We start from the raw sequence: 11,784 nt of genomic DNA, 5'->3' as shown, positions 1-11,784 counted from the left end.
ACTATAAAGGAAAAGATTTTTCTCATTTTTCTGAAGCTCTTGTTACCTATGACGAGTTCTGTGTTAGCGGTGGCCCCAAGGGCACAGAGCTGGCGGCAAGGGCTGCTCTTGGGGATCACAGGGATGCGGTGATGGTTTGGATACTGGTTAAAAAGAAAGTTTATATATTCCTCGTGTCCCTAAAATTCACTAAGTGTGAGGCGGCCACAGGAACGCTGCTGCAGAGTGTGTCACGCAGGCGGCGTAGGCCCAGCTTCCAGAGCCATCCTCCTATCCTTAAGCTTGCAGCACCTGTTTTCCAGCCCCCCCTCCCTGAAGGAACCCCGAGGACGCCCGTGCCAGGGCTGCTTCGTGCGGTGTGCCCTCAGTGCCCTCTCTCTGCCCTGCATGCAGCCCGCCTGCCAGGGACTGCGCACACTTTTCTCAGCTTGGTCCACAGCAGCCGCAATCTCTGGCGAGAACTGCTGGACTGCAGCGAGCAGGCAGAAAGGTCTCTCCTTGCTGACGGGTTGATTAACACAGGACCTGATCAGAGCAGACCCTTTCTGTATCCTCTGATGTTTGGCCTGGTTGAGTTTCCATCCGCCCGGCCATCGGCCTCAGAGTCTGCAGTACCAGCTGCGTGCGATTCCCAGCCTCAGCTCTGCGTGAGCTCAGCCCAGCCCTAGCGCCGCTGCACTGTTCTCCTTGTTCCCGCACTTAGCAGGAGAGACCGCTGAGCGTGGGCGCCAGGGTACAGAAGGGACCGCTGTCTGCCTGTCTCCGACTACGCGGAGCTGCCAGGTCCCCACTGAGGCATGCCTCCTGTCCCTGTGGGCAGGCACTTCTGTTAGCAGTGTCACCTGGAATGGAGCTGCTGGTCACAGGACATGGGGGACAAGCCCAGCTGCTTTTCTGACTTCACCATTGGAGCTGAGACACTCCCAGCAGTGTGTGGAGTCTATGAAGACATCTGCCCTTTGATTTTTGATTGGTAAGAGTTCCTTTGCCTATCAGCCACTAGGCTATGGGGACTGCAAGTATTGTCACCTGTAAAATACTCGTGTCCATTATTTAATGGCATCTTTTGATAAACAGAAGTTCTTAATTTAATGTAACCCTATTTACCAGCCTTTCCCTTTGCTTCATGCTGTATAAGGTGGGGCTTCTCCGGGAAGGTCACAAAGATATCTTCTTACATTCCTGTAGTCACTGAGCCGCCTCATTGTCGTTGTTCAGTGTTGCTCTGATTGCCACTCCCCTCTGACACTTGGGTGTGCGGCGCATCTGAAATTCATTTTTATATGAGGCGATGAGGGGCTGCTTTCTGTTGCTCCACATGGACGTGCGATTTCCCAGCACAGCCTGCTTAAGGTCCCGTGGTTTCCCGCTCTCTGCATTGCCCATCCACATGTGAGATGCACGGGTCTGGTGGGTCGCCCTCTGTGTTGCCCGTGGCACACTGGCTTTGCAGCGTCCTGACTTCCAGCAGTTGGGTGTGGGAGTGCATGTCTGTAATCCCAGCACTTAGGAGGCTGAGTCAGGAAGATCCAAGCCGGAGGCCAGCCTGGGTTACACAGTCCGTTCAAGGCTGGCCTGGACCATGGGTGAGACACTCTCAAAGAAAAAAAAAAGATAGAGCAAATCTTTCTTGTTTTCACTTTTTCTTGGCCTTAAAAAAGTTTAAAATCAGTGTACTGGTTTCCTATAAAGCAGAAACAAAAACAAAGACCCCTCATCTCTATAGCAATACCTATAGAATTGTCTTGAATCTAGACATCTGTGTTGCGGGGAAGTTGACCCCCAATACTGAGTCTATAATTTCAGCAATGTTCATCTCTTTTTTATGTTCCTGTGTTTTTCATAATAGTGCCTTAGTTTGAGGGTACGTCTTTTATTATAGTCATTGCTGAGGTTTTAACTTTTTGATATTATAAGTGTTATGCTTCAATTTTTTGTTTTTCTGTTTATTGAAGGTATAAATATAAATGACTTTTCTAGAGTGACTTAATATCTCATCTTCTTACAAATTACATTGTTTAATGGTTTTATTTTTGTATTTTAGGGAAGGGTCTACAGGGTGCTCAGGGTCTCACTACTAGATTGGACCCATGGTGATCCGCCTGTTTATAGCCTCCCAAGAGCTGGGATTACAGGCGCACACCACCACGCCCAGTGTCACAAATTGCATTGTTGAATGGGAACACTGGAGTAGATTGCTTTGAATTTCTATGTTCACATACTGGGAAATGAAGTCAGGGCCTTTGAAGTGAGCTATATCCCCAGCTTGTTTTAAGTTTTTCTATTCTGAGACAGGGTTCTGTAAGTCACTAACTTGTCCAGGCTGGACTCAAACTTGGGGTCTTCCTGTTCCATCCAGCCTTTCAGAGCTCTGGGGTGACAGGCACACCATCACACCCAGCTTAGACTTTTAAACACACACTACCACTATAGTCTGTGAAGAATGAAAATCCCCTTTCTTCCTTTCCAGCCCACATACCTTGCACTTTTGCATTTTTTTCTTGTTTTACTACCATGACTAGGATTTCCTACATGATATTAAATAGTGGAAAAATGGCAGGTGTTCTTGTCTTGTTTGGAGTCTCAAGATGTCCAGTTTGATATTAATGCACTGTCCATACCTATCCCAATCTTGGTCTGACCAGGCAGATTGGAAACCACAAAGTCATTTAAACAGAGAAAGTTTAACAGGAAGCATCGTAAAGTCAGAGGCTGAGGTAAAGATATAAAGACACTGTCCCAGGATCCCAGGGAGCTGGGGAAGGCTGGGGAACACCTGCTGGGAAGGGGCTCCCTTCCTGAGGCTGGACGCAGCCCTCACCAAGACAAGCGCATCAGCTCCTGGTTGGTGGGGAAACCCACTGCAGCACCCACCCGTGGGTCACAGTGGTGGGCCAGTGGACGTGCACATCCCCCCAGACCAGGCTACCTAAGGTGTGGGGAGGGCATGCGAGGCGCCAGGGCTGGACAGGCCCCAGGAAGGCAGTCACTGGGCCCGGGGCAGGAGCGCTTGGCCCACTGTGCAGCCACCCTTAGCAGAGCACCCCAGTGTCCCCTTGCCCCTCTGACTGTCCACAGCAGGAGAAAGCCCTGCACCCTGGGGTCAGAAGAGAGCCTGCCATCCCACGTGTCTCTCCAGCACCTTTCTTGTCAGAGTCCCAAAGGAAATAGGCTGGAAGAGCAGGTCCCAGGCGGCAAACCTGGAACCCAGAGCAACAAGCCGATGATGGAGCGATGCCCTTCATGAGGCCGAGGAGCTTTGATATGTTTCTAGGCTGCTTGAAGTATTTCTCAGAAATAGATTTTGAATTCTATGAAATGACTTTTCTACATCTACTGAGCCCTTCTGTTTCATTTTTTTTTTTTTTCCCCATTGCTAGTGGGGTCAAGTATGTTAATAAACTATACATATATCTATTTTTTGTCATGTTTTTGTAGTTGTTTTATCCATTTTGCAGTGTTATTAAGTAATATACACTATCACTATTGTTAGTCCTAAATACTTTCATGCCCCCAAGGAGGAAATCCCCTGCTCACAAGATGATAGCTGTCCTCTGCCTCTGCCAAGCACTTGGAACCTACAAATTGCTTCATACCTGTGAGTTGCTCTGTCCTAGATGTCCCACAAAAGTGGAGTCACACACCTTCGTCCACCTGAGGCCAGCTTGGGTCATTCAGCAGAATGTTTCAATATGACTCAGGTGATTACGTTTTGTGTGTGATGAGGTCATGGTCCGTTCTGTATCCAAGTGTGTTTCCCCACACCAGTGGCTAATTTTGTGTTCTCTCACTGTGGTGGTGAATTTTGTGTGTCGCCTTGACTGGGTAATGGGATGCCTGGGCGTTCGGCCACACATTTCTGGGTGTGTCTAGCAGAGTGTTTGCAGGGGTCAGCTTTTAAGTCAACAGCAGTGGGCATCACTCTATGTGGAGGGCCGGGACATGAAGGGCAGGCAAGTGCGGGGTCACTCCCAGGCCAGGCTGCCTGAGCTGCAGCACGCCCTTCCCCCGCCAGCAAGGCCCAGGGTCCCAGTGCTCGGACGCATGCTGGAATCTACGCCATCAGGTCCCCAGCCCTTCCATCTTTCAGCCACACTGCGGGCTTTCCTGGGTCTCCAACCAGGAGATTGCAGATTGCAGTAATGTTCAGCTTCTACAGTGGCAGGAGCCAATACCTTGTTTCTGCTCTCTTATTTTTTAATTTTTATTTTTATGAGGCCCTGCTAATGGCACATAATGGTGACAGTCACTGCGGGGACTTGGCAGCACATGTACGTGACACAGCTTAATTCTTTCCACATCCCCTCCCCCTCTTCATCTCTGTCTCACACACAGGCCTACACACACACACACACACACACACACACACACACACCCCGTGGCTGTTTCTCTGCAGAATACTTACTAATCCTATGATTCATCCATTGATGACACAGGCCTGCCTCTTCCTTTGGGTTACGATGGACAAGCCCGCTACGTGCTTGCGTCAGTCTCCATTTTCCCTGGGGTACACACCTAGGAGGGAAGCTGCTTGCCCACGTGACAGTTCTGTGTCTAACCTCCAGGAACGACCTGGTTCCTTCCCAGCGATGCGGGACCACTCCGTGGTCCCACAGCCATGAAGGAAAACTCCAACCCAAAGGGGCTGCAAAGGTGGAGAAGGACGCTCCGTGCACACAGCAACCAAAGTTGGGGTGTCCACTCAGAACAGACAACAGTAACTAGGCTTTAGGCAAAGGGAAAACATTCAACCTTTGAGCCCTGTAAGGCTTCCAGGAGGGCCGCTGGGCTGTGCTGCAGAACCGTGCAGCCCCAGGCCAGGGAGAGGAGACCGAGCCCAGCTCACCATCCATACCACCACCTTTGCGAAGAGCAGGGCCCTGCAGGCTGCTTCCATGGCCCATAGCGGCTGGCCCTGGAGGAGCGCACCTAGCTGCGCCCGCTGGCCGGGCCTCATCCCAAGAGGATGCTGGGTGGTGGTGGCTGCTGCCACCTCCCAGGGTGTCCCCAAAGGCGACTGTCTGTTTTCAGGCTCCGCAGTGCAGGCCTTTCCAGTCTACTCACGCACATTCCAATGATCCTCTCTCTGTACTCCTCACCCTGAATCTCCTGCCACCTTCTGTCCATTGTTTTCCTTCTCTGGAAAGAACGCCTGGGTTTCTGCCGCACTTCCTGTCTCTGCAGATAGCCGTCAGCAGGACATCCGGGAGGAAAGGTAAGCAAGTGTTCCGCGCTCGCATCTGTGTTGCCTTCTTAGAGCACATGAAGCTGTAGCTTTCTATCCCCTAAGTCTTTCTGTCCCTTAGTCTAGTCGAGTATCCTACCTGCCCGCCTTTTGCCCTCTCCGTCCTTTGCCTCTCTGATGCTTTAGCCCACTGCTTTGCTCAATTCCTTGTAAGACAAGTATAGTTTCAGCACTTCCGAGGGGGTCTGGACGAAGGGTGCTCCTGCTGTAGGAAGGCCACGCACCCCGCATGTGAGCTCCATGCACGATTGAGAGCACAGACGGGAAGAAAGGAACCAACTCCATCTGCTTAAGTACACAAGAAGCTCTTTTTGTGGCAGGCTGTTGTTACGGGTCATGTTGTCCTTAGGAAAACCTTGCTCTCCCTGACTGCCTGGCCCCCGAGGATTGCTGGCTGTCCTCACAATGGGTGTGAATGTTTGCCCTTCTGTAAGCTGGGGGACATCTCAGAGGCCTCCTCTGCACTCTTGCCAGGGACATCTGGACAGTTGCTGAGCCGAGGGCAGCCAGACTCCCCCCCCCCAGTGGTCACTTCAGAGCCACCTGTGTGTGAGCTCACACCTGCAGAGCCGTGGCAGTCGTGTGGCCCACTCAGAGTGAGGCTATGGCCCAGTGCTGGATGACTCACGGGGTCCTAACAGAGGCACAGGGTGGAGGTTTGCAAAAGAAAAGAACCTAGGGCTGACTTCTCTGTAAGGAGGGGTGGAGGATGGGCCCCACACCACAGCGAGCCTGAGAGGCTGAGCGTGGCTGCAAAGGGCTGACACCGCCCCTCTCTCCCCTGGCCAGGATGTAATCACCATATTCAGCTCCCAGACACCAGCCTTCCGTCCAAGGCTGCAATTTCCTTTAACTCTCCCCGGAGTCTTCACGAGTTTCTCAGAGCCTCCTCTGGACAAGTTGAGGGCAGCCCGGGAGGAGGACACCTCACCTCTCAGCCCTGTCCCCCACTCAGGTATGTCCTGCAGAGCAAGGAGGGGGTCCAGGGTTTGGGCGCTGACCGGCAGGCCCAGGACCCCGCAGTGCTGAGGGCGACAGCGGAGAATATGATAGTGGGAAGAAAGGAACCAACTCCACACTCAGTACTTCTCCCCCAGGTATGTTCGAGAGGACTTCTACTCTGCGTACTGTTGCTGCTACAAGACACAGGAGGCTGGGAGATTTATAAATAAAACTGGTCTATCAAGTTCGCAATTCTGGAGGAACACAGGCACAGCACAGCCTTTGTAAGCTTCTAGTGAGAACAACGTGGCAGATGGTACTAAATGGCAGAAGCACATGCAAGAGTAGAAAGCAGGTATGCTGCAAGAGACAAAACGCCACACCCTGGCTCACAAGAACGCACTCTAGCCCAGTGCCTGAGACCCAACCCAGTCTCCTGAGAAAGTCATTAATCCATTTGTGAGGACAGGGCCACCATTACCCATTTGTCTAACAGTTCTCATCTGACAGTGCTGTTTCCCCTGTTTCAGAAGGGACAAACTACAGCAGACTCCCCCGCTTCTCCCTTCCGCTCTCCTTTCCTGTTCTCCTGCCTGCCCGGCAGCACCCTCTCCTTGCTTCCCCACATGGCTCTCTGTTTCCCTGGGGCCAACTTCCCTCATCAACACCCTCCCACACGCTCCCCGGAGCTCTCAGATCTGTGAGCTACAGTGTGATTGCAGGACCCACTGTCGGCACTCGGGAGACCCCATGGTTGCTTGACTTCCCTGCCCTCCTGTCCACACCAGCCTCTCCTATTTCCTGTTTCCATTCCTGTCTTCATTTTCTTTCTTTGTGCTGCTGCTTTGAGCCTCCCGGTCCCAGAAGAGGCTCTTCATCGGCTCCAGCACCCTTATCCATCTGATGGCGGACATCCTGTCCAGGGTTCATTCTTGGCAACTCTGCCCTTTTTGACTCAGTTCCTCCATTCCCATGGCCACAGGCCCTGACACAGCCTCACAGCTTCATGCACTGGCCCCTTGCTCCTGGCCCCTGGTGGGATCTGCATGCTCACGTCTGGTTCACGTCTCCCTAAGCATCTGTTTATGTCACTCCCTGGTTAAAAGTCTTTAGTGGCTCTATCACCTGCCTAAGAATAGCTAACCTCCCCTGCCTGGCATGAGAAGTGCCCTCGGCCCAGCCCTCTTCCTTGTCATGGTTTATGCCTGGATGTCCCCACAGAGCCTCCTGGACTCAGGGATGAGGCCTTTTGGAGGTGGCTGGATCACTAGTGTGTGGATGTAGATTCAGGGTATGATGCTGGGATGGAGGGTATGTGGTACTAAATTAGTCCACTGATTGAAATTACATAATTCTGGGTGTGGCTGGATGGGTATGCTGAAGATAGAAGTCCCCCCTAGATGTGGGTGACACTAATCAGAAAGCTTGTATCCTGGATAGATAAAAGGGAGAAGCAGGCTCCCTGCCACTGCTGCTGCTGCCGCCGCCGCCACTGCCTGCCTGCCTGCCTGCCCTGCCATGGGCTGTTTCTCCTCCTTGATGTCCTTCTGCCATGCTGCCCTGCCTTGGAGCCAGCCAACTATGGACTGAAACCTGTGCAAACTGTGAGCTAAATAAACCTTTCTGCCTCTAACCTGTGGGTGTCAGGTATTATATACCAGCAACAAGCAAAGGAGCCAAGACACCCCTTTGCTGCTTCACCTGTCACTCCCCTACATGGGCCTTGCCTTCCACAAAGTGGATCGCGCTTTCTGCTCTTTCCTCCCTGACCTCCCATGATTTTCTCCTTGTCAGCCATGGTCTCTGCCTTCTTTGACCTAAGATACATCTTTGACAACCTCTACCTTCAGTGCTATCAACAAATTGAGCCCACTATTTCTACAACTGTAGACACCTCTGACACTCACGGTTGGCTGCTGTAGGGATGAATGTACCTGTCTGATCTCTCCAGATAAATTAAACCTGGTGAAGGCGCAGTTGTGTTTCATCTGTGTGCATTCTCCTCAGACCCTGACAGAGCAACAGACACACGCCACCGGGCCATGTTGGAGAGAGAGGCTGAACGAAAGACTGTCGACATGGAAAGCCCCAATAAGTGAGCACTCAGACAAGCTAGAAGGAGGTGTAAAATGCAAATAGAAATTCTATTCAACCCAGCAAGGAATTGAGACAGATCTTTGGTAAATGGGAACCAGATCCAGGGGTGGAGGGAGGAGAAAGGAAATAAAAAGAGTTAGGATGTGTTATGTACGTGTACCAACTTCAGGGTGGATGTGATCATTATCTGGATATGACAGATGTCACCACAACCACACTAATAAAAATAAAAAATCAGTAAAATAAGAAACAGAAGTTGAGTTTCCACACCCAAGGCAGCGGACCGATCGGGAAGGCGGCGCAGATGGATTCACCATGGCCGGGCCGAGCCTAAGCCAAGATGCACTGGGGATTATAGCTGCCGAGCAGAGATTCCAGGAAGTGTTGTGCTCCTGAGCCTCCAGCACGGCGGGGAGAGAGAGGCAGGCAAGCCAGGGGCGGCCGGAAGAGCACGGCGAGCAACAGCACCGGCTGGACAGCCTGCACCGCACGTTTGACATCGTGTGCACCCACCTGGCACCCAGAGACGTGTGTGCGCTTTCCTTCCTTTTTGTGGACGTTATCGATGACCACGAGCATGGACTCATCAGAAGTGCACGTGACTTCTTACTGGCTCTGGAGCTCCAGGCTGCTGTGCTAAGAGTAACTCTCGCCAGGTTCTGCAGTTGCTACGCACTCACCACCACTCGCCGTGACCTGCTGCCCTACGTCACTCTCGAGGAGGAGGGCTGTGTGCCCTGACCTTGTAGCCAGGTGTCTGAGGAGACCCCAAGAACCCTCAGTGATCTGGAATCGAGGCCTCCCCAGCCCCCTAAAACAGTGCCTCCCCGTTATCCTGTGGTGTGCTGCCCCACTTCCAGTCCTCAGATGTGTAGCAAGTGGCCAACCCCGAGGGAGAACCACACTTGGGAGCCAGCGGAAACTCCGGAAGTCAGTGACACCAGACCTCGAGGAAAACCCGACTCGTGACATCAGGCTGCGGGTTCAGACTGAACACTGCCAGCATGACAATGAGCTGCGAGGCGACGTCTTCTCCAACAAGCAGGTCCCACGTGAGCGCCAGTTTGAGCGCTTTAGCCAGGCCAGCACCATCCTCAGGTCCTGGGACCTGGGCTCCATTGTCATGACATCAAGTTCTCTGAGCTCGCCTACCTCGACGCACTCGGGCGCGACCACATCCATGGCTCACTACTAGAGGCACTTAAAGGCGTTGTCAGCACAGACTCGCTGAAGCAAGCTGTGGGGCATGAAGCCATCAAGCTGCTGGGATGAGGAGGACTGTGAGCTGGCCGACAGAAACTCCTGAGGAACTTGGTGCCGCAAGCACTGCCCCGAGCTTTCCCCTTCTCACTTCTCTGGGGACTGTTCCTACCACCTGCCTCTGGAGCTTACATACTGTTCTGGGGCTGGTTCTCTTCCCTTCCAACAATCACACTCCTGCCCTTTCAACCAATCACACTCCTGCCCTTCCAACCATCACACTCCTGCCCTTTCAACCAATCACACTCCTGCCCTTCCAACCAATCACACTCCTGCCCTTCCAACCAGTCACACTCCTGCCCTTCCAACCATCACACTCCTGCCCTTTTTTTTTTTTTTTTTTTTTAAAGGAAAAGACAAAGCGTGAAAGTGGTGTTTCCCAGCCCTCTCCGCACCCACGTGCCTGGGCTTACCCTGGTCCCCAGCCCCACCCACCCCAATGTGTGTCTGCAACCACCTCACCACTGAGCTGTAAGACAAATGTATAGGGAGATGCAGTCTGCAAGACACAGTCTTTGTAGGAGATGGAAGTGAACACTGCTTTGGGGTGCACTGAGGGATTATCAATACTCCTGGCTTTAAGAGGGCTCTTCAGTTTTGTCTGAAAAACCAAAGGGCTGTGAGAAGGGAGCTGTACAAAAGGTCGGATTCTGAAGTGTATTTTGGAAATTAATCGCTACCCTCTTCCAAATTACAGAATTTTTAAGATTCGAAAGGAGTGGCTTCCACTCCTCCTGGCCTCTGGTGCTGCTCCTCTCTGCCTTCTTTTCTCCATTCCAAGGCTTGAAACTGCTGCCTGGTGTGGCTCCTTCCTTTCTCCCCTTCATCAAACCTTCTTCCAGGGAGTAACATAAGAGAGCTCAGTCAGCCTAGTCACCGTTCCCAACTGTGCTGTGTGTGTGTGTGTGTGTGTGTGTGTGTCTGTGTCTGTGTGTGTGTGTGTGTGTGTGTGTGTGCATACATATGGTGGATGGGAAAAGGCTGCTGACCAAAATACACTCTCCCTAAAAGGGGAAGGGGGAGTGTGACACTTTCTATGTTCAAGAGAAAATAAATAGCATACCCTGAAAAAACAAAAGAAGTTGAGAGAGGCATTCCTATATTTTCAGTGGGAATTCCATGGGAAATGTTAAAGCTGTTTAAAACCATATATATATATATATATATATATATATTTGCCATTTGGTTTTGTGTCTTTTGAGTTTGACCAAATTAGATTTGAACGTGCAATTATAAGAAGTTCCAAATAGCCTCTCCCTGAACAAAACTTACTGTTCTTGCTGCTCATGGTTGGCCAGTCAGTGATAGATCGTTTGCAAATACCATTAAATTTGTCATTTTTTAAAGCCATATTTGCAAATCTGGCCTAATTTACTACAAACTATTAGAAAACACGATTTTACTACAATCAGGTTTGTTCTTCCATAAAAGTATAAATAGGTTCTCTAGAACTACAAGTAGGAGAAAATGCCACTATCCAGATCAGAGAATAGGTTTTACCCTCTAATTGTACATGATTGACATCTTTTCTCCAGGCTGCTAAAATGATGCTGGAGTTTATGTCCAACATACTCAGAACAGCCAACAAAATGGCATGTGTTGACCCTCAAGTTTTGTTTGGCCTGGTCGATAAAAAGTATCTTTTGGCAGATACTTTCCTGCCAAATGTGAATTGAAAACCGGCAGTTTTTCACTTCACATTAACCTTGAGGGTGTTTTGATGTCAGTGAGTACTTGGCTGATTTTCCCAAATTCCTTGGAATCTGGAGGAAAAAATATCCACAAAGCAGACTTTTTTATTGATGACTTGCTATTAAGTGTGCTTGGCTCTCTTATTCCTGTTTTTTTCATTTTACTCAAAAGGGGTAAGTACTAAGAAATATTCGGATACAAATCCGAGCTCCACACACTGCAAATCACGCGGGCATCTGAGTCTTCCTGCTTTTGTCTCTCCTGCGTCCACACACACTCACACCCACATACACGTGCCCCGTGCGCTTCCCCGCTCCCCTGAGACACCGGAGAACAAGTCTTTCGCCCGGCTGAGCGAACGAGATGATTTGTGCATTATGGGAACTTCCGGAGGTTCCAAAATAGCACAGACCCTGGAAACCCCACGATAACATCCGGGGAGGTTTCCCAGACTGCGAAGCGGAGCAAATGCCACCCGAACTCGGGGGCCCGGAGCTCTGCTGCCGCGAGGAGAATGCGCTGGGCAGTAAGCCGTGGGGGATGTGGCT

At 51.1% G+C, this 11,784-nt stretch overlaps 1 pseudogene; it reads left to right on the top strand.

The window, feature by feature from the left end:
- Positions 1-7,983: 7,983 nt before the first annotated feature.
- Positions 7,984-10,019, top strand: LOC101579442 (annotated as a pseudogene).
- The last annotated feature ends 1,765 nt before the right edge of the window (positions 10,020-11,784 follow it).

Source organism: Octodon degus, unplaced genomic scaffold, assembly GCF_000260255.1.
Source record: "Octodon degus isolate 3935 unplaced genomic scaffold, OctDeg1.0 scaffold00052, whole genome shotgun sequence".
Lineage (NCBI taxonomy): Eukaryota > Metazoa > Chordata > Mammalia > Rodentia > Octodontidae > Octodon > Octodon degus.
The sequence above is the reverse complement of the archived record's forward strand: the minus strand, read 5'-3'. Positions and strand labels throughout refer to the sequence as shown.